General features: G+C 43.1%; 1 protein-coding gene across 2 annotated transcripts in view; it reads left to right on the top strand.

Moving 5' to 3' along the window:
• The window catches only part of LOC126162306 (neuromodulin), a 942,653-nt gene that overhangs the window by 377,982 nt on the left and 537,788 nt on the right, over positions 1–26,883 (top strand). The gene's annotated exons all lie outside the window — the stretch shown is intronic.

The following is a 26,883-nucleotide window of genomic DNA, read 5'->3' as shown; positions in this document are numbered from 1 at the left end:
TCGAGGTAGCTTCGGTCTTGGCATATCCCATATGTTTATCGTGCAATAGGGAACCAGTATCTCTGTTACACTGTAAACTATCCATACTTTTCTCATTCCTTTCTGTTTCTGTTTACTCCTTGCCTCTCATCTACTGCTCCCACCATATTATTTCTTACTATTCTTCCCCACATTGGTCCCATCTGCACTGTTGCCTGGTGTGCAAGACGAAAGCATCTTTCGAAAGATGTGTCACTGCCAAGTAATATACGAGGGGCGTTTGAAAAGTTCGTGCAAGAATAAAAACTACTTATGTGTTTGGGGTAAACCATTTTTGTTTTTCGACATACTCTCCTTTTAGACTCATACACTTCGTCAAACGCTGTTCTAATTTGTTGATCCCTTCCAAATAATAGTAATTGTCCAAGTCTGCAAAATAGCTATTAATTGCTGCAATCACCTTCTCGTTTGAATAAAATCTTTATCCCGCCAGCCATTTCTTCAAATTGGGGAACAATCAGTAGTCCGAGGGAGTCAAGTCTGGAGAATAAGGGGGATGAGAAACGAGTTGGAATCCTATTTCTATTAATTTTGCGATCACAACTGCTGAGGTGTGTGCTGGTGCATTGTCCTGATGGAAAAGAACTTTTTTGCGATCCAATCGCCTACGTTCTTATTACAGCTCGATTTTCAAACGATCCAATAACTATGAATAATATGCACCTGTCACAGTTTTACCCTTTTCCAGACAGTCGATGAGGATTATCCCTTGCAATTCCCTAAAGACAGTCGCCATAACCTTTCCGGCCGAAAGAATGGTCTTCGCCTTTCTTTGGTGCAGATTCTTCGTTGGTAACCCATTGTTTAGATTGTTCTTTGGTCTCAGGAGTATTGTAATGTATCCATGTTTCATCCACAGTGACGAAACGACGCTTAAAGTTCTCCGGATTCTTCCTGAACAGCTGCAGGCCATCCTTGCAACACTTCACACGATTCCGTTTTTGATCAAGCGTGAGCAATTGTGGAACCCATCTTGCGGATAACTTTCTCATGTCTAAATGTTTATGCGAAATATGTTGCACCCGTTCATTCGAGATACCCACAGTGCTAGCAATCTCATGCACCTTAACTCTTCTGTCATCCATCACCACATCATGTATTTTATCAATGCTTTCTGCAGTCGTAACCTCCACATGGCTTCCAGAAAGTTCAGCATCATTTGTGCCCATATGGCCACTCCGAAAATTTTGAAACCACTTATAAACTGTTCTAATCCAAGATGTTTATGAAGCTTCTCTTTAGTCTCCTGAGGCGTTTTGCCTTTCATAAAGTAATGATTAATCACCACACGAATTTCCTTTTCGTCCATTTTTTTGACAATCACTCGACTTCCTTGATTCACATGAATCCCAAACAGAAAGAAATAGACCAATATGACTGAAACTTGGTGTGCGTTCTTTCCAAAGATGCTACTAACTAAACATGACCTCGATACGCACCGATGGTGCCATCTCTCGGACTTCGCAAGGACTTGTCAAACGCCCCTAGTAGCTCGGTGAAGGTCGGATCATACATCGACAGAACTGCCATTGTATAGCGCAGAAAGTAATTGAAAGAAATACGCAATGAGACGAACAGAAATGACACTTTTATTTTAGAAAATAACTAGGCTAAAGTCACCGCGGTTCATGATGAATCTGTGGCAGGATATGGTTCTTAATAGGGTGCGTCCCATAATGTCCCATAATAGCTAAAAGTTGGTAAGGAAGCCTTGGGGTTGGGCGTTCCATTCCTGCAAGAGCGAGGTTGACAGCTGCTGGACGGTTGTCGGTGGATTGGAAGCGCTGCAATACCTCTCCTCAACGCATCTGACACTTCCTCGATGGGATTTAAGTCGAGGACCCGTTGTGCTTTCGTAGCTGGTCACTTGAATACCGGGTACGGATGTTTTGGAAATGAGCTCCCTTCTTGACTCATTAACAATAAGATTTTTAATTTAGAAGCTGCGGTGGATGAGGTATGCGTTGTCATTTTATGATTTGATTTACTTCATTACAGTTAAAGTGTTCCCTTTAAGATAGTGAAACTCATTATTTAATACTAAGGGTAGTATTCAAGTGGGCTTGTTCCAAACATGTTGGTTAGTTAGTTGGTTTGGAGAGAAATGGATTAAACTACAAGGTCATCAGTCACTTCCAAACATGTCCTTAGAGAACATTTACCATCCGTTAATCACAAATGGTTCAAATGGCTCTAAGCACTATCAGACTTAACATCTGAGGTCATCAGTCCCATAGAACTTAGAAGTACTTAAATCTAACTAACCTAAGGACATCCCACACATCCATGCTCGAGGCAGGATTCGAACCTGTGACCGTATCAGTCGCGCGGTTCCGGACTAAAACGCCCAGAGCCACTCGGCCACAGCGTCCGGCCGTTAATCACACCTTACAAAGTTAGTAAAGGCCGTTTTTAATTACCTCGTTCTCGACTATGATTAAAGTATTCCTTATTATTTAGTGCAATTTATTGGTTTGGTAATAACGATAGTATTCAAATAAGGCATTGTGAAACCGTATTCTGTTACTAATATATTCAAATTGGGAGTAATTGAAGAACTTACCATTACTGTGGTAAGTTCTTCAACCATTACTGTCCCCCCCCCCCTCCCCATGAACCATGGACCTTGCCGTTGGTGGGGAGGCTTGCACCCCTCAGCGATACAGATAGCCGTACCGTAGGTACAACCACAACGGAGGGGTATCTGTTGAGAGGCCAGACAAACGTGTGGTTCCTGAAGAGGGGCAGCAGCCTTTTCAGTAGTTGCAGGGGCAACGGGCTGGATGATTGACTGATCTGGCCTTGTAACAATAACCAAAACGGCCTTGCTTTGCTGGTACTGCGAACGGCTGAAAGCAAGGGGAAACTACGGCCCTAGTTTCTTCCCGAGGGCATGCAACTTTACTGTATGATTAAACGATGATGGCGTCCTCTTGGGTAAAATATTCCGGAGCTAAAATAGTCCCCCATTCGGATCTCCGGGCAGGGACTACTCAAGAGGATGTCGTTATCAGGAGAAAGAAAACTGGCGTTCTACGGATCGGAGCGTGGAATGTCAGATCCCTTATTCGGGCAGGTAGGTTAGAAAATTTAAAAAGGGAAATGGATAGGTTAAAGTTAGATATAGTGGGAATTAGTGAGGTTCGGTGGAAGGAGGAACAATACTTCTGGTCAGCTGACTACAGGGTTATAAACACAAAGTCAAATAGGGGTAATGCAGGAGTAGGTTTAATAATGAATAGGAAAATAGGAATGCGGGTAAGCTACTACAAACAGCATAGTGAACGCATTATTGTGGCCAAGATAGATACGAAGCCCACACCTACTACAGTAGTACAAGTTTATATGCCAACTAGCTCTGCAGATGACGAAGAAATTGAAGAAATGTACCATGAAATAAAAGAAATTATTCAGATAGTGAAGGGAGACGAAAATTTAATAGTCATGGGTGACTGGAATTCGAGTGTAGGAAAAGGGAGAGAAGGAAACATAGTAGGTGAATATGGATTGGGGCTAAGAAATGAAAGAGGAAGCCACCTGGTAGAATTTTGCACAGAGCACAATTTAATCATAGCTAACACTTGGTTTAAGAATCATGATAGAAGGTTGTATACATGGAAGAACCCTGGAGATACTAAAAGGTATCAGATTATATAATGGTAAGACAGAGATTTAGGAACCAGGTTTTAAATTGTAAGACATTTCCAGGGGCAGATGTGTACTCTGACTACAATCTATTGGTTATGACCTGTAAAACAGAAGAAACTGCAAAAAGGTGGGAATTTAAGGAGATGGGACCTGGATAAACTGACTAAACCAGAGGTTGTACAGAGTTTCAGGGTGAGCATAAGGGAACAATTGACAGGAATGGGGGAAAGAAATACGGTAGAAGAAGAATGGGTAGCTTTGAGGGATGAAGTAGTGAAGGCAGCAGAGGATCAAGTAGGTAAAAAGACGAGGGCTAGTAGAAATCCTTGGGTAACAGAGGAAATATTGAATTTAATTGATGAAAGGAGAAAATATAAAAATGCAGTAAATGAAGCAGGCAAAAAGGAATACAAACGTCTCAAAAATGACAAATGTAAGGATGTAGAGGCTTATCTCACTAGGGGTAAGATAGATACTGCCTACAGGAAAATTAAAGAGACCTTTGGAGATAAGAGAACCACTTGTATGAACATCAAGAGCCTAGATGGAAACCCAGTTCTAAGCAAAGAAGGGAAAGCAGGAAGGTGGAAGGAGTATATAGAGGGTCTATACAAGGGCGATGTACTTGAGGACAGTATTATGGAAATGGAAGAGGATGTAGATGAAGATGAAATGGGAGATACGATACTGCGTGAAGAGTTTGACAGAGCACTGAAAGACCTGAGTCGAAACAAGGCCCCCGGAGTAGACAACATTCCATTGGAACTACTGACAGCCTTGGGAGAGCCAGTCCTGACAAAACTCTACCATCTGGTGAGCAAGATGTATGAAACAGGCGAAATACCCTCAGACTTCAAGAAGAATATAATAATTCCAATCCCAAAGAAAGCAGGTGTTGACAGATGTGAAAATTACCGAACAATCAGTTTAATAAGCCACAGCTGCAAAATACTAACACGTATTCTTTACAGAGGAATGGAAAAACTAGTAGAAGCCGACCTCGGGGAAGATCAGTTTGGATTCCGTAGAAATACTGGAACACGTGAGGCAATACTGACCTTTCGACTTATCTTAGAAGAAAGATTAAGGAAAGGCAAACCTATGTTTCTAGCATTTGTAGACTTAGAGAAAGCTTTTGACAATGTTGACTGGAATACTCTCTTTCAGATTCTAAAGGTAGCAGGGGTAAAATACAGGGAGCGAAAGGCTATTTACAATTTGTACAGAAACCAGATGGCAGTTATAAGAGTCGAGGGACATGAAAGGGAAGCAGTGGTTGGGAAGGGAGTAAGACAGGGTTGTAGCCTCTCCCCGATGTTATTCAATCTGTATATTGAGCAAGCAGTAAAGGAAACAAAAGAAAAGTTCGGAGTACGCATTAAAATCCATGGAGAAGAAATAAAAACTTTGAGGTTCGCCGATGACATTGTAATTCTGTCAGAGACAGCAAAGGACTTGGAAGAGCAGTTGAACGGAATGGATAGTGTCTTGAAGGGAGGATATAAGATGAACATCAACAAAAGCAAAACAAGGATAATGGAATGTAGTCGAATTATATCGGGTGATGCTGAGGGAATTAGATTAGGAAATTAGACACCTAAAGTAGTAAAGGAGTTTTGCTATTTGGGGAGCAAAATAACTGATGATGGTCTAAGGAGAGAGGATATAGAATGTAGACTGGCAATGGCAAGGAAAGCGTTTCTGAAGAAGAGAAATTTGTTAACATCGAGTATAGATTTAAGTGTCAGGAAGTCATTTCTGAAAGTATTTGTATGGAGTGTAGCCATGTATGGAAGTGATACATGGACGGTAAATAGTTTGGACAAGAAGAGAATAGAAGCTTTCGAAATGTGGTGCTACAGAAGAATGATGAAGATTAGATGGGTAGATCACATAACTAATGAGGAAGTATTTAATAGGATTGGGGAGAAGAGAAGTTTGTGGCACTACTTGACCAGAAGAAGGGGTCGGTTGGTAGGACATGTTCTGAGGCATCAAGGGATCACCAATTTAGTATTGGAGGGCAGCGTGGAGGGTAAAAATCGTAGGGGGAGACCAAGAGATGAATACACTAAGCAGATTCAGGAGGATGTAGGTTGCAGTAGGTACTGGGAGATGAAGAAGCTTGCACAGGATAGAGTAGCATGGAGAGCTGCATCAAACCAGTCTCAGGACTGAAGACCACAACAACGACACCATTACTGTCTTGTGGTGTCTTCGTTATTTGTTAACATAAACAAGTCGCCAATAATTGTGTCATTTTTCAAGGTGTAGTTTTCTTTATGAGCTATTCTTGGCAGTAGCGATCATGAGCAATGAATGAAAACACTTGTTTCTTTAGATCTATTCTTGTGTTGGAAACGAGACAATGGAGAGACCTAGAGTGAAGCCTACGTAGAAGCACACTATCAACTCTACGGCTTCTTCTCCAGTATCTTTACGAACTATTATTTAAAATTAGATGTCTAAAACATTTGTATACCCTCGTCAGTAAATCAGTAAGTAATATTCTTTACAATTAAAGCAATCGTCGTTTATTCCAAAATTTAGTAAAAAAAAGTCTAATGCTTTTGGTCTCATCTGAGTGAGGAAAGTTAAAAAACAAATTATTAATATAACGAGAAAAATATATGCCTGCTGTGAAATGTGAATAATCGGTAATGTCTTGTTTCAGCAACCAGAATCAATTACCAGTTTCATCCTCCCTGAAAGAGTCTAGTAACAGTTAAATAAGTAATACGTAGCCGTTCTAAGATTTTTGCTATACACCTGAAGTTGTAACGTTGCTGCTGAGAGATTTACATGGAAATTCAATTGAGACTTGAGCGTATGAATACACGTTACTAAGCACAGACAGTTTATATTTAACGCTCTAGTGGCTTCTTACAAAGGTAAGCTGCTATTTCATTTACGTTTAATAGTCGCTGTATCTGAACAGTTTCATAGAAAAAAGGTAGAATTTAGGGCGCAGCCGCTCGTACTTCAAAACGGAAAACGTACCGAATAAAATTTGAAACATGATACACGCAAATAATTACCACCATCCTCTACTATCTATAGAAGGTGCATGGTAAGTGCAAGAGTTCCACTGTTTGGACAAATCTGTACTGCAGAAGAGAGAAATGGGCACTCTCGCTGAAATTTAATCGTAATGGATCGTGCTCATATTTGTGATGGAACTGTAATTACTCTCATCTCTTCTTAACTCAGTTTGTAGTGACACAGATCGGTAGCTGGCACTCTGTTGGAATCGTCATAAATTATTGTTTCGCTCCTCGTTTACTTGGAGTACTGCACCGCTTGATCATAATCGGCCTCGCGATACCGAGCAACGCTTTATTGCTAATGATGTGTACTCGTCATGCAAGCAGTGCTCTTTTTAATGGAAGGCGCTCGCTTATTATTACGCTTCCACCAGATCCTGCCTTTCGTTCTCCATTGGCAAAATTGGTGTGATTTCAGTGACGACCGCAGAGAATGAGCGTGAATTGCAAAGCATCAGCAATATATATTACTAAAGCATTATTCGCGTGAAACTTCGACAAAGCACAAATAGCACAGTGTTTCCCAAATTTCTGCTGAATAGATTAACAGGTCGAGGATTAATGTATGTATACATCAGTTAATAACTGAGACAGAGATTGGTCATTATGACGGCATAATTATATGATAGCTCGATTTAGGGTATTAGGACTGATAAACGATAGCCTGAAGAGTATAGGATATGGATTGAGTGTAAGTCGACGAAAGTAATAAAAGTAGCAGAAATGAACACAGCGGGACTCTCAACATCAGAATTGGCGACCTCGAAGTAGAGGAAGTTAAGGAATTCTGCTGCCTAAGCAGCAAAATAGCCCATGATGGACGGAGCACGGAGGACATAAAAAGTAGTCTAGCACTGGCAAAGAGGGCATTTCTGGCCAAGCGAAGTCAGCTAGTATCAAACTTAGGCCTTAATTTGAAGAAGAAGTTTCTGAGATTGTATGTTTGTTGCACAGCATTGTATGGTAGTCGTGTCGTGGGACTAGGGACTCCCGTCGGGTAGTCCGTTCGCCGGGTGCAAGTCCTTCGATTTGACGCCACTTCGGTGACTTGGGCGTCGATGGGGATGAAATGATGACGATTAGGACAACATAACACCCTGTCCCTGAGTGGAGAAGAACCTGGGCCTTTAGGATTGACATTCTCTCGCGCTGACCACTTTTTTTTTTCATTTTATTCGTTGTTGATCGTTGTGTTTGGTCGTTGAGGACGTCACATGACATCCGTTCAAGTTCTTTGTTGATGCTTTCACTCAGTTTTTTATTACAAAGGCCAACCAGCTCTCTGACCGAACACGCTGAGCTACCGTGCCGGCACCACTCAGCTACCGGGGGCGGACATTGCATTGTAGTGAAACATGGACTGTGGGGAAACGGGACCTGGTGTGCTTGCAACGGTCGTACTGATCGCTGGAGCTGTTGATGTTGTCTGTAAAAAAGCAATGACGTACGCCGCAAGTCAACAAGGATGTGTATAACAAAACACTGGCGATGCACAACGTAAACAGACGGCACCAAGAGTGCATGTTCCCCATGATTGTAACGTTTTGTTCTTGTGTGCTTCCCATGGCTAATGACTTGGAGAAAATGAGCTCTAACATAGAAACCAAGCGTTTCCAGATCCATATTCATAAGCATAATTTCTTCGTCTACGTGTGAGGAATGTGTCTTGCAATTTGTGCCGTACATTGTTATACCCTGTATATGCGTCTAATTCAAGTAGTCCCTTTTTATTTATTGTTATTTCTTCGCTCTCGTTCCATATGGGCGAGAGATTGCGCCTCCAGTGGCACAACAAACCGCTCTTCAGCCAAAAGCTTTAGAGTACAAACAAAGACGAAGGAAATTTGGTTAAAAAATTAAATATATAAAAAGATGAATTTTGTTGATATTGACAAAAATTTAGGATGTCGATTTTCTTTATTCTTTAAGTTGTAATAGAAAGACTAAAAGTTAAAGATAAAAATATATATTTAAAACACTTTGCAGAAACAACGAAGGCCATTAAAAAGGGACACAGTTCAAATGGTTCAAATGGCTCTGAGCATTATGGGACTTAACATCTTAGGTCATCAGTCCCGTAGACTTAGAACTACTTAAACCTAACTAACCTAAGGACATCACACACATCCATGCTCAAGGCAGGATTCGAACCTGCGACCGTAGCAGTCGCGCGGTTCCAGACTGAAGCGCCTAGAACCGCTCGGCCACCGCGGCCGGCAAGGGAAACAGTACTTTCATTAAAATGTTGATGGAGTTTCAGTGGGGTTGGAGATGGGACGGGGGGGGGGATTTTGGGGACGGAAAAGATGTTTTATATGCCTGAAATGTGTGTGTGTGTGTGTGTGTGTGTGTGTGTGTGTGTGTGTGTCTGTGTGTAGATATAGTTGACGGTTAGGCAGCATCTACGGGGATGAAGGTACGTGTTTGGGTCGATAGTGGGAAGACAGCAAGTGAGGAGGAGTCTGGTGAGTATACTGGTAATACTACAAACGGGAGAGGGGATGGATGGCAGAGTTCCCTGATGTGGAGCGGAATAGGTGGGAAAGAGTTAAAGTTGGTAGGATGGATAAATATTAGGGCAGATGCATTGTCTAAAGAGGGAGCCCATTGAATAGCGTTGGAACAGGATATGAAAAGTGTTTGGGTGTAGGTTCGATGGAATGTATTGGTATAGGCGCGCAACATACCGTAATTAGTGATCAGAGAAGAAACAATGGCAGTGTTACGGATTATAATACGTAGTATCTGGGTGAGAAGAGGTAGGAATTCGATGAGATTGCAGGAGCCACATGTTGGAGAAGGTATGCGAATGAGGAAAACTGGACTGAGCCCATAGCGCTCAAGGATTTGGAGTGAGTGAAAGCACATGAGTGGAAAAGATATTCTTGTAACATTGTTGTAGGGTAGCGCATAGTGAGGCAACGTTTTGCACGTGTGGATTAGAGTGGAGTGTTGCAATCTCAACTAATGAACTAACTTAAAGCGACTCTCGGTGTGTGCCAGTGACGTCGTGATGGGCAGTTCAGTAACGTTCGTGAATTGGAACGTAGAAGGCAGCACCTATGCAAGGCCGGTGTGACGCACAGCAGCGGGTGGCGCCCTCCCTGACGCGGGCCCGCGGCCGCGCGCTCAGATTGGAGCGGCCTCGGGCGGCGGCGAGGCGGGTGCGGCGGCTGCAGTGCGGCGCTGAATGTTTCAGCCGCGGAGCGCGCGCTGCTCACTAATTCAGCAGGACTCGCCCCAGAGGCGGGCGCATATACGCACACACGTACACGCGCGTCCCTGCCGTCTCACCCTCTACGCTGTTCTGTCCTTGTGCGTTGCTTCGCCTCTATTGGAGACCATATGCTGCAGACCCACCTGAACCCTCTGAACAAGAGGTTGAAAATTTTCAAATTTGTGTGAAATCTTATGGGACTTAACTGCTGAGGTCATCAGTCCCTAAGCTTACACACTACTTAACCTAAATTATACTAAGGACAAACAGAAACACTCATGCCCGAGGGAGGACTCGAACCTCCGCCGGGATCAGCTGCACAGTCCATGACTGCAGCGTCTCAGACCGATGAGCTAATCCCGCGCGGCAAACAAGGGGTTGGAATGGTTGCAGGTAGAGAAATCTCATTACTAAAATATGAGGCTAGAAAAATTTCCCACATTACAAAAATGAATAAATAACATAATTAAAAAAAAAAAGAAGAACCACAATGAGACCATCAACTTGGAGAATACCAAGCAGGTTTCAAGAAAGAAAATTCCTGTCCAGAACAAATCCTAAACCTCAGAAAACTCATGCCCTATCAAAAATCAAGAGCAAAATCAAATGTTACCACTTTCATTGACTTTAAGAGGGCATACGACTCAATAGACCGGGAATCTCTCATCTCTGTACTAAAAACATTAATCCTAGATAACAAAACCAGAAATCTAATCAAAGAACCCTTACGAACATGTAGTCCAAAATCAAATTCATGGCACAACCCTCCGACCAGTTTGAGATAAAAACTGGTGCGTGACAAGGAGATGGACTCTCCCCACTGCTATGTAACAGCGCCCTACAAAATGTAGACTATTTAACACGAAGATCCATAGTGAAATCCAAGTAGGAAAAAAAAAACAATGGCATCGCATTTCATTGTGAGGCAAGACGGTCAATGCCTTCACGGAAACATGTCTGCGGCGGGCTAAGGAACCTTGATTGCACACAGGCACGCACCTCTCCATACGAAGCAAATCGACGGCTACAAACGTCTTTCTTCAGTGCTCCAAAAATATGGAAGCCGCATGGAGACAGATCGGAACTCTGTAGAGGATGAGTAAGAGTTTCCCAGCGAAACTTCTGCAGCACAGTCAAAAACCTTTTCAGCATGTAGGCCCATCAACAGTGGAATAAATGTATTAACCGATATAGGGATTTCTTTTGAAATAATAAACGTTTTGCTCACTTTATCTCGAACTGTCTCGTTTTCATTTGACTGTTCCTAATACGTAACTAATTGAAGAACGTATTACCTCGTATATTGCAACACAATTCCAGTTTGTGGGGAAACATGGCAATATGTGTTACGGAAGCTTCATATCTCTCGCTTCAAGGTGAGGATAGGAGACGTACAGATAAGACTAACGCTGTGGTGCCCGTGAACGCTCAAATAACGTCCATTATCTTAATTCACAAGGGAAGCACCCAATCGCAACCCCTCAGATTTAGTGGTAAGTTGGCTCATTGATCAGCCCATCAAAAACTGAATGCATATCAGACATGAAAACAGGAAGAAGGTATACTGATCTGTGGGAAAAAGAAGCAAAATAGAGACGGTGAACCATCCAAATTTAACATGTACAATGCCGAGGAACGTGATTGACGGTAGCGTCGTGGATGTGTGGTCACGGTGTTGGACTGCGAAGAGGGAGATCCGGGTTCAAATCTCCCTCGTGACTCATATAGTTTTTTCACAAAATTATGAACTATCCATCCAGTCATTAACGTGCCTCTTCGCTGTATTCATATTTGTGTAAGTGTCGTGACGTAATGTCCGCTTACAACAGCGACATGTAACGAACGGATCTCCAGACGTACGTACCTACTCTTTGTTCTACGCAGGTACCACATGCAAATCGGAACGCAAGAGGCGTAGTAAGTTTGACTCTTGAAATCCTTCGTCGTAAGATAGTTCACACCTGTTTATCTGTTGCTTCCATTTCTGATTCTTACCACATGACTCATATTCTGTGATGAATAGTGAGAGCAGGTGAGATGCCGCATAGACCTCTCACAGAAATAAAAACAGCAAATAAACGGGAGTGAGCTATGTTACGACGATGGAAATCAAGAGTCAAAACTTGCAAAACGAAGCGGAAGAGACATAACATGTGACACCTGTCTAGAAGAAATTGGAGGTACGTACGTCTGGAGGTCCCTTCGTTACATGTCGCTGTTGCAGACAGGCATTACACCACGACACATACACAATCCTGGGTTCAACAACAGACACGTCGATGACAGGACGGACAGTTCGTAATTTTGTAAAAAAAAAAAAAAAAAATACATGGGGCACAAAAGAGATTTCAAACCCGGATCTGCCCCTTCGCAATTTAACACCGTGACCACAAAACCACGACGCTAAGGTTGATAATGTTCCTCGATATTGTACATAATACGTTTGGATGGCTCACTGTTTCTTTCTTGCTTCTTTTTCCCACTATTCAGGACACCCTCTTCCTGTTTTCATGCCTGATCTGTGTTCAGTTTTTGATGGGTTTCCCAAAGGCCCAACTTACCACTAAATCTGAGGGGGTTGCGGTGGAGAGTTTGCCTTGTCAGGATTAGAGGGAGAAATTCACGATACGAACAGACACAGCTTGCTACTAAAAAGGAAATACTTTTGTGTGTAATCCACCAAATTTAACCACTTACTGCTCTAATTTTTGCGCACTCTAATCAACTACGACTTTCGAAGGCTATAGGTGTCCACCAACTTTTGTCACCATTTCGATGTCGATATCACATTACTATTTCATCAAATTCTTTCGCCCCTTACTGAATGAATATTTTTAATAACACCATGGTGTCACTAATGAGATTCTTCTTTCTTCACTTGGTTGCGAGTTTATTTATTGAAGTCTTTGAACGGAAGGGACTACATTCTGTTGTATTAAACTGAAATGTTCTCTGCAATTTACGTCCGGGCCGTGCAGTTGCTGGCGACGGCTTAGAGTGCCAGTTCAGTAAACAACTTTTTCTTATAGCTTATATTCGTCAGCTCCTTGCTTAAATCACTACATTACACAACCTGTAGAGATTTCAGTATGGACACACCCAAAAGTTGCACATCGTCACTCAAGATAGCTAGCAAACTTTCACTCTGGTTCTATCTATCAGAGATCATCCAATAAAATATCCCGCTAGCAATTTCTCGAATTTGTTATCACGTGCCATCAGATATGGAGTTCGATCTTCCAGCTACTTTAGACAGAATGCGGATCGTCTAGGAGTTCACTAATCATGGTTGTAATAAAAAAAATATTGAACCTCTTTTTTTTACTAAAGCACTGGACAGCGCAATTTATGACATCCAGTAACCTTACAAGAATTTTGGCCGCTGAAAATTCTGCAGTAGGTTATTTGGATAAAAGAAATTCTTACTGCGATTTCACTCCGCATTGGTATTCAACTTTTTGCGATTCATAGCAATAGGAAGGGAAGTACTTTTTTTATGTCTCCCGACTTTCAGGATTTCCTTCTTTCATTATTCCGCGGGACCGGATGAGAGAAGGTAATAACGCAGCCTGGCGCCCGCAGCGCCGCGCCGGCCTGAATGTTAATCACGGCCCATTAATGTCGGATTCCGTCCTTCCCTACTTTTATCAGACCATCAGGCTGCGCATATTAATGACTATTGTGATCTACGAAGGTTCGTATTGAGCATGTTTCAGAGCGTAAAGTTTACGATTTTTAAATTTCGTTGTAACGCGCCTCATTGCGGAAAACAGTCTTCATGTGATTTGAACGCTACATCAGAGCAGACGGAAAAGAATGGGATCAGCAAAAAAAATTTAGTTACACAAGGAAACAAAAATAATCCTTCCAACAGTTTTTCTAGAAGACATATTAGGTCATTGTCATAAACAGGTCACCGTCGTCATCATTTCACAGTTGTAGATATATTGTTGAAATAAATTATTAGACCGTGGTAAATACTGCAATGTCGGTCGAGAGTACCATATTTTCTGTAAAGTCAAATCAGAAATGTAACAAACATGGAAGACATTTTTTTTCACAATTCGTAATGTTACTGATGTATCCTTTCTGCAGGTTCTCTAGAAAATGTCCTGAGTCTTTTTACGTATGTGTCAGTCTTCCCCACCTGCGGCTGGAACAGAGGGGCCAGTTGTTTTGCCAGTGTATGTAGTGAGTTGGACAATTGTGACCGTTTATACGATGTGCTGTTGTGTTTATTTAGGGATGAACTAAAGGTAGAGAGTGAAAACAATAGCCATCACACAGTCTGCGAACTTACACCTCTCGTCAGCGGCGTAACTGGTGGAAGGTGACCGTCTCGAAATACCAAGGTGCTCACATCTGAATTAATGTTTCTATCGAGTTTACCTGTAGAATATGAGGCTGATGCACGATCTTGAGTGAGCGATGACTTGTCGCAAATTTCTAAGAGGGGATCATATTTCAGATTCCTTTTCAAATTAAGAGAAATCCGGACCAGTTCAGTCTCTAAATTCTGATGTTCAAGTAGTATTTGTTTGGAATAGTCGTGAAAGTACTGAATTCAAATATTTTTGTTTTGGTATACAGTAACGTTCACTCCTAACGATGGCCTTATAAAATTGGAATTAATATGGGTTAATGGATCACTTAACATATTCCGCTTTACACACATGCTTATATTTGCGTATATGATCTATCTCTTCAGTTAACCCTTCAAGTCTATTAGTTTTAATACTACAGCTGAACACTTAATTCCACGTGCCTCAAGTTGTTCGATAAACTCAGCCACTTATCTGAAAAAATTATAAAACCGACAATGTCACCAAACTACCAATAACTGCAAGTTAGAATAGCTTCATTAACAAAGATTTTCGCTATTTCATCCTCTAAAAAAGCAGAATGACAACAAATCTAACCCTGAGGTATCGTGAATTTTTCAAATTCTGGTGTTAGTCCACCGTTCCACACCGTTCAAGGAACAATGTCCCGAGGCCTACGAGCGTCAACGCCAATTATGTCCTCTCAACACGACGCTGGAACAGAATGTCCATCAGCGTTTCTGCGCGGTGCCTTAAATAACCGATCAACCTACCCACCACTGCTTCTCATTCAAACATTCTATCAAAATTATTAAAATAGCCCACTATTCAGAATTACCGCTTAGTTAATACACAGTTTACATGCGAAAAGATAGGAATTTAAAAGCCGGTCTCTTTGAGTCCTCACATATGCATTCAATCTCTTGCAGCGCTTATCAAACGAAAAAAGGAAAACCATGAAGGTAATTAGTGTGCTTATCGTATGTTGTAGTCATAATTACTACAGCTGTAACGTAATCAGGATTCTGACTTCGTTTGCAAATTTGCCACACATAATAATTGTTAACACTGTAAATGCCATTTGACTTTTAAAGGTTGTAAAAGATTTCACTCTTAATTTGCACCGTATCTCCATTAATATTTGTCGCGTGAACAGTCTCAAATAGTCGCTGAAATTTTCTCCTCGAAACAATGTAATCTCATTTTCTATAACTCTGTTACGTAACATGGAAATTAAGTTTCTGAAGAGTTCCGCTCCGGAGGTTTTCAGGTAAACACACCTTTGGTTTTTTCCCGCTCACGTCGTGAACAACAAAGTTTGTTACCTCTCAGCACAGTGTGCCAGGACCACCTGTCGAAGCTCAGACTCTGCTTCTTAGACTAGCGGTACTACGCACCGCCCTTTCCTTCCACGTGAGCCTTGGGGCCGCACACTTACGAGTATGTATTTTTGCAACGAACACAGAAAGGTGTACACAATTTACGCGCCTCCCCCCCCCCCCACCCACCCAAACACAGAATGCTTCCCTGTTACCATTTAGATGTCCATATATCGCCAACCAACTCATCCAGTCGACTCCAAACCTATAAACCCATTCCGGTCCTGAGTTCGGACTATAAAGAAAGCAAAGGAACAGCGATATTTGCACGTTTCAAACATGACTGATTGTTTGTAACGGCCGTCTGTTGATTTTACGACGGCCAAATTTGACGACGTGGGCAGTTGTTAGCATTCAGGACGCGTAATCCAGATCTGTTGCATCATTAATGAAGGCTGACAATTCGCGTGCTCCTTCCTTGATCTTAACTTTCTAAAACACTAATAAAATTTTCTCATTAATTCTCTATGTATAAAAAACCACAATTTACGATATTTTTCATTTGTTTTCAGCGTAACACTTATACTAATCAAAGGAATAACGACGCTAGCTGCTAGTTGGAACTGAACTAAATCAGTGGGGAAAGTTGAAAATTTGTACCGGAACGGGGATCGAACCTGGATTTTTCAGTTTCTCGCAAACGGTTTTTTACTGCCTCGGTCATCCGGACACGATCCCTGTCCGACCAAAATTAGCAACTAACTCATATACTACTAATGCAGTGCCCCTGTCCATTATCCTTAATACTCACAGCGATCTCTGATTCCGTAGGAATTTGAGGTTCTTCGACCGAAATAACAGACACCACATATGTATAAAATTGTTTGTAACGTGGTGAGACAACTTATTTACGCGACGCGTTGTATTCATTTTGGGACGTCACATCAGTACTCTAAGCACACATAGCTATAACATAAACCGAAAACAAACGGATAATATCAACATCTATATACATAGTCCGCAAGCCACAGCACGTTCAGTGCCATAGGGTACCTGTACCACCACGGTCGTTTCCTTTCCTGTTCCACACACAGAGCGAGCAAGCCAACGACTGTCTATATGCTTCGATATGAATCCTGATTTCTCATATCTTATCGTCATGATCCTTAGGCGAAATGTATATTGACGGCAGCTTCAAATGCTGGTTCTCTAAATTTTTCCGATATTTTCCCTCGAAAAGAACATAGCCTTACCTCCAGGTATTCCCATTTGAGTCTCCAAAGCATCTCCGTGTTGTCCGAACCTACCGGTACCATACACTGGTGTCCTAAATTAAAGCAACAAACGGAAATTTGCCTTTATATTTCCACAAAACAGTATAAACAGATGACACTAGAGTGGAAAAAATGTAAAGAACACAGAACGTAAACAGTTGCAACATGCATAACGATAGACAATAATGCCCTTCGTTTTTTTTTTTTGTTTTTTTTTTCAACTGGAAGGATTTGCACACACATTCCGACAGCTGGTTAATGTGCTCAGTATGGGGTGTGACCACGTGTGGCAGGGTGTCACTACGTCTGGCAGCAATAAAGGCCTGACAACGAGGGGGCATTCTGTGAATGATGTCACCAGTCTCATGTTGAGGCAATAACGCCCATTCTTCCTGCAGAGCTGCTCGCAAGTCTTGTATAGTAGTTGGTGGGTTCTGAAATGTAGTAACTCGTCTCCCTATTGCATCTTAGACATGCCCTATAGGATTCAAATCGGGATAGCGAGCAGCCCACGCCGTGCGTGTAATGCCTCTCGTTTCCAAGAAAACATCAACCACCCTGCTGTACGTGGTCGTGCATTATTGTCCATCAAAACAAAGTCAGGGCCCACATCAACTCGCAACAACCGCACATGAGATCCCCAGGTCTCGTCACGATACCTGACAGCCGTTAAACCTTGCCACTTCACCAGTATAATTTCATGAAGAGGTGTGTGTGTGGTCGACATAATCCCTGCCCGCACCATTAGGGATTCTCCTCGATACCGGTCTATTTCCAAAACGTTTGGGTCCCAAAAGTGAGTCCCACGTTCTCTCCAGTTACAAATCGTTGAGAATCACTCTCGAGATAAAACCGATATCCATCTGTGAAAGCAACATTGACCTCTGCTCGATCGTCTAGGTGGCATATCGTCGACTCCACTCTAGACGTCCTCTTCTCCGCAGAGGCATCAGAGGTACACATGCAGCAGGTCTCCCAACAATAAGTGTCATTCTGCCTAAGCCTGCTGTACACCGTTCGCCTCGATACAACACGTCCAGTGGATGCTGCGAGGTCAGATGCCAGTTGTCCGTGCAGTACGAAGGCTGTCCCGTCGTGCTCTTACAGCCAAATGGCGGCCCTCTGCTTTGGATGTCAGTGGTGGTCGGCACTGTTCTGGTCTTCAGGATACAGGTTTGGTCTCTATAAACCGTCACCTCATCCGAATAACAACAAAACGAGTCAGATAAACCATTCGGACATAACAATTTGCGATTGTCCTGTTTCCATTTTTTCTATGGCTCTCCACCACAAAGAGTCTGTTAGGCGTCATCTCTGTGTTATACTGCACCGTCTGTGACACTGTGTACACAGCGATTGCGGATGTGATATGGGACTACCTGGCAAAGACTACCCCATTTGATAGGTGCTCCGACGTCATAGTTGTCTGTTGATTGTATTGCCATCTTCTGTGCAGAACATGATCGTACCGACGTCTGTTGGCAGTCTGTATGATTATATCGTGATTTAGACACATGACGGGGCAATAGTGTTGATTTGATTTTGGATGCTAGTGTATCTGTCATCCCGCCTCTGAATTGCTTCGATGTCTTCCTTCAATCCGACCTGGTGGGGATCTCAAACACTCAAGCGTCCCATATGCAGTCCCCTTTACAGATGAGCCACACTTTCTTAAAATTGTCCTTATGAACGAAAGTCGGCCATTCACAGTGCTCATATGCAAGTTCCATTTCACATCGCTTTGCAACGTTACGCCCAGATATTTAAACGTCAAGCAGACCATTACTAATGCTGTATCCGAACATTACATGCTTGTTTTTCCTATCTATCCACATTAACTTGCATTTTTCTACAATTTTTCTGCCATTCATAACACCAACTAGGAATTCTGTCCAAGTCATCTAGCCTCTCCCTGCCTCTTTCGACACCTTCCCGTCCACCACAGCATCCTCAGCATACAACCGCAGATTGATGCGCATCCTTTCCTCCAGATCGTTTACGTGTATAGAAAGTAATAGCGGCTCCTAGGACACTTCCTTTGCTTGAGCGCCGTTCGCCAGTGCATTTTTGCTGGCGCCTCTGTGGGGCAAGGTCAGGATCGGCAACATCGGTATCTGCGCAGACCGCCCTCTGCCGTGCAGCCATCACGTCACGGTGGCCGCAGCCGGCGGTCTGTCGTCGCTGGAGCGCGAACAGCCGCATCGCGAGGGCGCATCGAGCCGATTTCATGCGCAGATATATGCGTCCTCTATCAAGCGCTCCGCGGCTGTCGCTCTCGATCATTCGGACGACTTTTTTTTATCGATCACTCCTCCTCTCCACTCCCGCTTCCATCACTCGATCACAAATACGAGTACAGGTGCTGCCAAACTATCAATAACTGTATTGCTGCTTATACAGGCTGTAACGGAATGACGTTTTAAAAATATGTGTAATAAAATGGAATACCTACAGCCGTCCTTACGATGTTATTTATTATATGGCTACCAGTTTCGGTGTTTTACTGCACCTTATTCAGGCCTTCACTGAAGACTGTCTGCTGAAGCACCGGAACTGGTAGCCATATAATAAATGACATAGTAACGGCGGCTGTAGGTTTTCCATTTCATTACTGAAGTGAACGGCCTACGTCCCTCAGTCTCCAATCAGAAGAATGGACATACAAAATCTTTTAAAATTTTGGTTGTTTCTAGAGGATCAATCTTTCATCTACCTCTACATACATACTCCGCAATCCACGGTATGGTGCCTGGCGGAGTTTACCCTGAACCACTAATATTCATTCCCTTTCCTGCTGCATCGTTCACGCAGCATAATCATACGAACATACCGTCATCTGACCATCGCACACAGTTTCGTGTGGACAACAGTGTAATAAGCATCCCTGGCGTAGAGAAAGCTGAAACAGTTGAAAGATAATACATCGCCGGAACCTAACGGTATCCCAATTAAGCTTTACAAACCGTACTCTATAGCATTGGCCCTTTGTTTAGCTTGCATTTATCGCAACTTTCTCGCCCAGCGCGAGACCTCCAAAATTACAGGACAATATCCTTAACATCGGTTAACTGCAGAATGCTTGAACATATTCTCAATTCGAATATAATAAATTTCCTTGAGACAGAAAAGTTGTTGTTCACAAATCAGACGTATTTAGAGAATACTGTTCGTGCGAAACCCAGCTTGCACTTTTCTCATACGATATCCCGCGAACTATGGATGTAGGGCTACAAGCGAATTCCATATTTCTAGATTTCCATGAAGTTTTTCACACGATGCGACACTGCCGACTGTTAACGAAGGCACAAGTATACAGAATAGTTTGCCAGATATGTGAGGGGCCCGACAGCAAGTGTTCACCAAAGACAAGTTGTTGAGTACTGTTCGACTGTTCGGGATCCGCACCATGTCGGATTTAAGTAAGACGTCGAAGCAGTTCAGAGATGTTAATTTTAAATTAACAACAGCCTCGGTTGTAATGTTTACCTAGATTTACCTAGGTTTCAGCTGGGATAAAAGAACCTTCTTCAGAATAAAAGGAACAAGTACGCATGACACACTATCGCGCATGCGCTCTCGAGGCTATAGCCACTTCCAGTACATCATCCGTTGCTGCCGTGCTGCGGTCGCGAAGTGGGGGCCGAGGCTGTTTCCTAGATAGGTTATTGCAATATGACGATGTATTACTACATTATAGGTTTTAGTTTTTGCGTTGTCCATTATGGACAAATCGTAATTCATTTTACTCTGAAGAAGGTTGGGTTATCCCAACTGAAAACTACACTCCTGGAAATGGAAAAAAGAACACATTGACACCGGTGTGTCAGACCCACCATACTTGCTCCGGACACTGCGAGAGGGCTGTACAAGCAATGATCACACGCACGGCACAGCGGACACACCAGGAACCGCGGTGTTGGCCGTCGAATGGCGCTAGCTGCGCAGCATTTGTGCACCGCCGCCGTCAGTGTCAGCCAGTTTGCCGTGGCATACGGAGCTCCATCGCAGTCTTTATCACTGGTAGCATGCCGCGACAGCGTGGACGTGAACCGTATGTGCAGTTGACGGACTTTGAGCGAGGGCGTATAGTGGGCATGCGGGAGGCCGGGTGGACGTACCGCCGAATTGCTCAACACGTGGGGCGTGAGGTCTCCACAGTACATCGATGTTGTCGCCAGTGGTCGGCGGAAGGTGCACGTGCCCGTCGACCTGGGACCGGACCGCAGCGACGCACGGATGCACGCCAAGACCGTAGGATCCTACGCAGTGCCGTAGGGGACCGCACCGCCACTTCCCAGCAAATTAGGGACACTGTTGCTCCTGGGGTATCGGCGAGGACCATTCGCAACCGTCTCCATGAAGCTGGGCTACGGTCCCGCACACCGTTAGGCCGTCTTCCGCTCACGCCCCAACATCGTGCAGCCCGCCTCCAGTGGTGTCGCGACAGGCGTGAATGGAGGGACGAATGGAGACGTGTCGTCTTCAGCGATGAGAGTCGCTTCTGCCTTGGTGCCAATGATGTTCGTATGCGTGTTTGGCGCCGTGCAGGTGACCGCCACAATCAGGACTGCATACGACCGAGGCACACAGGGCCAACACCCGGCATCATGGTGTGGGGAGCGATCTCCTACACTGGCCGTACACCACTGGTGATCGTCGAGGGGACACTGAATAGTGCACGGTACATCCAAACCGTCATCGAACCCATCGTTCTACCATTCCTAGACCGGCAAGGGAACTTGCTGTTCCAACAGGACAATGCACGTCCGCATGTATCCCGTGCCACCAAACGTGCTCTAGAAGGTGTAAGTCAACTACCCTGGCCAGCAAGATCTCCGGATCTGTCCCGCATTGAGCATGTTTGGGACTGGATGAAGCGTCGTATCACGCGGTCTGCACGTCCAGCACGAACGCTGGTCCAACTGAGGCGCTAGGTGGAAATGGCATGGCAAGCCGTTCCACAGGACTACATCCAGCATCTCTAAGATCGTCTCCATGGGAGAATAGCAGCCTGCATTGCTGCGAAAGGTGGATACACACTGTACTAGTGCCGACATTGTGCATGCTCTGTTGCCTGTGTCTATGTGCCTGTGGTTCTGTCAGTGTGATCATGTAATGTATCTGACCCCAGGAATGTGTCAATAAAGTTTCCCCTTCCTGGGACAATGAATTCACGGTGTTCTTATTTCAATTTCCAGTAGTGTAGGTAAATCTAGGTAAACTTTGCAACTGCGGCTGTTGTTAATTTAAAATTAATATTTATACAGTTGCTGACAGGACCGCGAAATGTTGAAAATATTAAAATTCAGTTCATAGATGGGCTCCTAGATTTGTTACCGGTAGGTTTGAACAACATGCAAATGTTGTGAAACTCAAATGAGTATGACTTGAGCAAAGGCGACATTGCTTTCGCTTGTTGGCACCTGGTACCACTACTAGTCATTTCCTTTCCTTTTCCACTCGCAAACAGAAGGAGGGAGAAACGACAGGAGGAGTTTTACTTTCTGTCATCTTATCTTAGTGGCCCCTCGGCAAATGTACGTCGGCGACAGTAGAACTGATCTAAAAACGGCCTGAAACCCCATTTCTATAAATTTCTGCAATAATGCCTCGAGAAAAGAGCATCATCTTGCCTCCAGAGATTTCTATTTGAGTTCACACTCGTGTGCTGATCGAAGCTACCGGTAATAAATCTAGCAACACGCCTCTGGATTCCTTAGATGTCTTCATTTAATCCAACCTAGTGGTGATCTCAAACACTCGAACTGTACTTAAGAGTGGGTCGCACTGGCGTCCTATATGCCGCCTCCTTCATAGACGAGCCACACTTTCCCAAAAAATTTTCTGATAAAACGAGGTCGAACACTACCAGCCTGATGTGCTCATCCCATTTAATATCACTTTTGCAATGTCACGCCTAGGTACTTAATCGCTGTGACTGTGTCAAATAGCACACTGCTAATGCTGTATTAGAACGTTACAGGATTGTTTTTTCTACTCAGCCGGATTAACTTACGTTTTTCCATATTTAGAGCAAGCTGTCATGCATCATACCAGCTAGAAATTGTGTCTAAGTCAGCTTATATCCTCCTACAATCAGTCAACGACACCTTCCCGCACACCAGCGGGCAGCCGTAACGTGGTGTTCACGCCATCCGTCAGATCATTTATGTATATACAGAATAAGAGCGAACCTATCACACTTCCCCGGGGCACTCCTGACGACATCGTTGTTTGTGCTGATAATGATGTTTGGTTTGTGGGACGCTCAACTGCGCGGTCATCAGTGCCCGTTGTTGTTGTTGTTGTGGTCTTCAGTCCTGAGACTGGTTTGATGCAGCTCTCCATGCTACTCTATCCTGTGCAAGCTTCTTCATCTCCCAGTACCTACTGCAACCTACATCCTTCTGAATCTGTTTAGTGTATTCATCTCTTGGTCTCCCCCTACGATTTTTACCCTCCATCCTGATCTCCAATACTAAATTGGTGATCCCTTGATGCCTCAGAACATGTCCTACCAACCGATCCCTTCTTCTGGTCAAGTTGTGCCACAAACTCCTCTTCTCCCCAATCCTATTCAATACTTCCTCATTAGTTATGTGATCTACCCATCTAATCTTCAGCATTCTTCTGTAGCACCACATTTCAAAAGCTTCTATTCACTTCTTGTCCAAACCATTTATCGTCCACGTTTCACTTCCATACATGGCTACACTCCATAAAAATACTTTCAGAGATGAGTTCCTGACACTTAAATCAATACTCGATGTTAACAAATTTCTCTTCTTCAGAAACGCTTTCCTTGCCATTGCCAGTCTACATTTTATATCCTCTCTACTTCGACCATCATCAGTTATTTTGCTCCCCAAACAGCAAAACTCCTTTACTACTTTAAGTGTCTCATTTCCTAATCTAATTCCTTCAGCGTCACCCGACTTAATTCGACTACATTCCATTACCCTCATTTTGCTTTTGTTGATGTTCATCTTATATCCGCCTTTCAAGACACTGTCCATTCCGTTCAACTGCTCTTCCAAGTCCTTTGCTCTCTCTGTCCTTTTCGCTTAAATTTGGCATATCTAAGGTACCATAAATCTCCCCTTTCTCGAACAAGTCCTGATGTGTGTAACGACGCGCTCATCTCGGCTGTGGGGCTAACGGCCTCGCGAGCGCTGGGGAACCCATTTGCCAGCGCAGCCTTGCCGCTTGGCGAGCGACAACTTGCGGGTGGACGCTACCGCACAGTAGCGCACAACGCACATGGCGGCGGTCGCGACAGTAAACCGCGCGCTTAATGGCCCCTGGCTGGCAGGCGCCCAGGGCCCCCACAGTACTAAGGAGGCGCCGGCCCTCGCATGCATTCTGCAGCAGCGCGGCAATTCACTCTGCGATAAATTCGTCCATTCTCACTGGCCTCGTAATACAGCAACACTGGACTTCGGCTGCCTCCGGAACTTCCACAGTCTACACATTCTCTACCCAAGTGTGTACTGAATATTGTAATACACCATTGCTTCTAGCATGAAGTTCCTACGCAGTAACATCGTTATGAAACCTAATGCTCGCTTAGCGTTTAAGGGCGTTTCTGAATGTGGGGAATCTCCTTAGGACATCCAGATTTATGTTTTCGCAGTTTTGCTAAATCCCCTAACTTTCTCGACCCTGCTCCAGTTGAACAAGTGCAGATTCTCTTATGATATCAACTTCGAACAAATGTTAAACTCTGAACGAACCGTCTCCCTTGTACTTGGATCGTCGTACAGCAATTACAAAACATTAAGGTTCTTCGTGTGCTGTTTGTTACTTGAATAAAACCCTTTGTCACTATTGATTAAATATCGAATGTTTGGTACAGCCCTGAAGTGAAGGAAATGCTACAAACCATTTTTCCTGATTATGATGAGAATTACGGAAGAGGAATTGTTACATAAAATATTGCTCAAAAGAGTGCTGTCTCCATCCTAAACGTACTCCAACAACATACAAAAGATTTTCTGCAAATAGAATATTCTCTCACCAACTGCAACATGGTCGCGTATACAAACAGTGATCCAATACTGTCAACTGTTTTTTATTCCAGTCTTTGATCACAATATGAATTCTTTAGACGATGACCGGTTTCAGTCCGTAATGACCATCCTCAGATCTTTTTTACACCATGTCCTAAAATGTAAGGCCATAATGGCATCGTCAAAACTCATTATATTTATATGTTTTGACGATGCCATTATGGCCTTATCACTTTAGGACATGGTGTAAAAAAGATCTGAGGATGATCATTACGGACTGAAACCGGTCATCATCTAATTCATATTACGATCAAAGACTGGAATGAAAAACATTTGAAAATACTCTCTTATTAGCTATAAACACACTATGTAGACCCTTAACAGGGAAATGTTTGTCGGTCATTACTGTAGCTGAAATGTCAACATGATTACTTACTACATCAATGGGGAGAAGTTCAATTCCATGTTAATTTGTTACAATTTGTTTTATTTTACTTGCTTCCCGTAAAGCATATGTAATATATGGAAATTTTTCTTGATTCCGATTATGTGCAGTAGATGCACACTAGATGCGACAGTTCTTAGATTAATGAGGATTACTTGTGGTGGTAAGTGTGATGAAACTGGCGTTAACATCTGTTGTGAGCTCATTCGTGTGGGTTGGCTCTGACTCCTACAGATAATAATAGTAACAGTTTTAAGAAGTCCTGCAACTCAAAGGCTGGCAAACTCTCTTTGACACACTAGACGAATATGCAGTAGACAGAAAAAAACTATGTCACTTCTGCAACGGACACTCACAGACACCACATCCAAAATAAAATTTATGGGAGAAGTCTCAGCACCATTCGAAATACATTCAGGGGTCAGATAATTGATGGTCTCTCACCGCTTCAATTCTAAATGATATCGGACAAAATTATCAGACAGTGGGAAGAAAAACAAAAAGGCGCTCAGTTCGGAAGAATATGTTCACAAACAACACAATCATAAAATGCTTGGCATTTGCAGATGACCTGGAAATACTCAGCAACAATAGACGAGAAGCACTGAAATATTTACATAAAATCTCTGCCAATACAGATATACTGACATCACAGAAAAATCAATACACAGAAAGATCAACAACACACAAGTCATCCACACAAAACACGGAGAGATTAACAGAGTGGAAAAAAATTCAACTATCTTGGCATATACGTACAAGGCGTGCAACATAGAACGAACAGAAAAACTTCACGAAGCCTACAATCTGACATGGACACATTACAATAAGAGAAACCTGTTAACACTGCCTACTACCAGTAGCATTCTGCGTATCAGAAGCGACTAAGGCGGAGCATCAGGCATCACAGAAACAGGAAATACTGAACGTAAAATCCTCACAAATTTTTTTTTTTGGCAGTACACAGGGATGTTATATGGGTGAAGAGACCAACCAAAGATTTATACGAACGCACACACAGACTCACAGACATGGTCAGAAAACGCCAACTAATATTCTACGGACACACATATAGAATGAACAGCAACAGACTCACAAAGAGGATTTTTAATGTAGGAAACAGCTCAATCAACAAAGCCAGTTGGTTTCAAGAAACAGAAGAATACCTAAAAGGAGCAGTAATCAGAACGGAATCGATAAATGAAAAAGACAAATTCAGAAACATAGGTTTGGACACAAAATTTGAAGTAAAAGAAAAAAAGCAAACACGGATAAGATTGACGGAGCAAAGTAAATAGGAACAAAGTCGAAGAATGATGAGCTTTTGGGTAGAGGAAAACAGGAAGGAAACGAGAAAAAATTGAATAATCATAACATTCGAGTTAAACACTGTCTTAAGGGCAAAAATGGGTAATAATACTAGTAATACTAATGGCAATGATAAGGACAATGATGATGATGATGAATGTGGTACTAATAATTACAATCCTGCAGAAGGGCGAAGATCAAAACCTGATTATTGATTCTACACAACAGCAGCAGCACGAAATTTGAGGTCCCCTTACG

Source organism: Schistocerca cancellata, chromosome 2 (genome assembly GCF_023864275.1).
Source record: "Schistocerca cancellata isolate TAMUIC-IGC-003103 chromosome 2, iqSchCanc2.1, whole genome shotgun sequence".
NCBI classification, from domain to species: Eukaryota; Metazoa; Arthropoda; class Insecta; order Orthoptera; family Acrididae; genus Schistocerca; species Schistocerca cancellata.
This window is presented reverse-complemented; position numbering and strand designations above follow the sequence as displayed.